At 38.6% G+C, this 1,857-nt stretch overlaps 1 protein-coding gene across 1 annotated transcript in view; it reads right to left on the reverse strand.

Moving 5' to 3' along the window:
* Positions 1–1,857, reverse strand: part of LOC101857664 (selenoprotein K) — a 20,332-nt gene that overhangs the window by 12,368 nt on the left and 6,107 nt on the right. The gene's annotated exons all lie outside the window — the stretch shown is intronic.

Genomic DNA, 1,857 nt, shown 5'->3' on the forward strand with positions numbered 1-1,857 from the left:
GAAGGAGAGGATATTTGAAAAGTTTGATTTTTCTGTATTTTCTACATTTTATTTCTTTCCTCACTGGGCATGATTGGGTGGCCTTTTCACCCTGCAACTCAGCCAACTTTTGTACTCAACTTCCGTTTTTGTTTCCGATTTTAATCTATGGAGGTAGGCCATGACCAGTTCTCCAGAAGAGTGCCAGAAAAGTGTTTTAGAATCTAACCTTAAGACAGCTCCATCACTAAAAAAAAATACTAACAAAAAACCAAAAAATCACTGAAGTAATACACGCCGACTACTGATGTGATTTATTTTATAATTTATTGCACCCTGCCCCCCCCCACCCTCTATAACTCATATAAGTACATACAAATTCTCTGTGGTGTTCTGTGTGCAGGGGTGAAGGCTGACTAGTTTGACCCAGTAATCGAAGTGAGATGGAACCAGAATAGGCTCTGGAGATATCACATGAGAATCTTACTCGAGGCAGCAACACTGAGTTGTGAATGAAAACTGAATACAAATCCTGAATTCAAGTTGTACGCATGTTCAACCGCTAAAATAATCAGGAAAGCATTTCATTAAACATTTATTCCAACTAGATCTAACATTAAATTTAACTTTAGATGTGAATACACAAACACAAAGGAAAGAAGCAGAGACATCAGTACTACAAGTTATACCAGTAAGTTTGAACTCTTAGGCAGAACATGACAATTATTAATTTTTTAGTTCATATTTCGGCTGTTTATGTCTAGCTTTTCGCGACCAGGAGCCGGTGTCATAATCGAGGTCACGATCTGATTATAAGACGCCAAAAAGTCAAGGAAAAAACAAGCACCCCCAGCAGTCAAAATATAAAGGAGTTAGTTCCCCTCATATCAGTGAGGTAAACTCGACCAGTATAGTTAGCTTACATTATAATCAGTGCTTGTGACTGCATGACTGTGGCACGAAAGGGGTGAACAGGGAAAATGTGGCAGAAAATGTGGCAATAAAACAGTTTTGAGTGTTGCACACATGTTCCCTCCAACTCTTTTGGTAGACTCTTCCTGCCTCACTTTAAGCTTACTAAACTTTTAATTAATCAAAGCTTTGACTGCTTATGGAGCGGCCAGATAGGGATGAACAGGCTATTTCTGTGGCAATGAAACAGTTTTGAATGTTAGGCATACTGTTCATTAGTGATTATGAACGTCTTTTTACATTTAATTTATGAAGTTTACGTCTATGGGTGAATTTGACAGCAACAAATAACACAATGTTTCAAAAGTAGGAAGGGAAGCAGAGATTATTTCATTATTATAGTATAGACGCTTCGCCACGGTCTGTGTGTGTCTGTCTATAGGCCTACTGTACTGTATCATAGCACACCTGGGGCCTGAGGGGGGTAGGAACAGCTATTAGATTCTCACCGCCTGGGGAGAATAGCCACTTCCTAAAAAATGTGTGTGTGCCTGGTGAAAGGGACCACATGTCGCATTTTCTCAAACCGAGATATCAGGCTTCAAAGGTCAAAAATAGAATTTTTGACAAAAACTAAGTTCCATTAAAAACGGATTCTACAGCCTTTTATTTATTGATATTTACAAGGATTTGGGTTATTTTGACTTTAAAATATATTTTAAAAGGTGTTTTTTAACCCGAGGTATATTGCGTAATCCCAAAAAATGCGTGAGGAAACTGGCTTTCAGGGTAAACACTGCGGATGGTATCTCTTGTCCATTCATAAAGTCGACCCAATCACATTGCATACTAAAATTTAGGTCATTCTCTCTGCTCTCCAATGGCAGGTAGTGCGCAAGAATATCTAGAACATGTAAACAAAGCGAAACTTTGCGCATCCATACCCTTTTGTTTCTTTGGAGAACA

Source organism: Aplysia californica, unplaced genomic scaffold (assembly GCF_000002075.1).
Source record: "Aplysia californica isolate F4 #8 unplaced genomic scaffold, AplCal3.0 scaffold00471, whole genome shotgun sequence".
Taxonomy (NCBI): Eukaryota; Metazoa; Mollusca; class Gastropoda; order Aplysiida; family Aplysiidae; genus Aplysia; species Aplysia californica.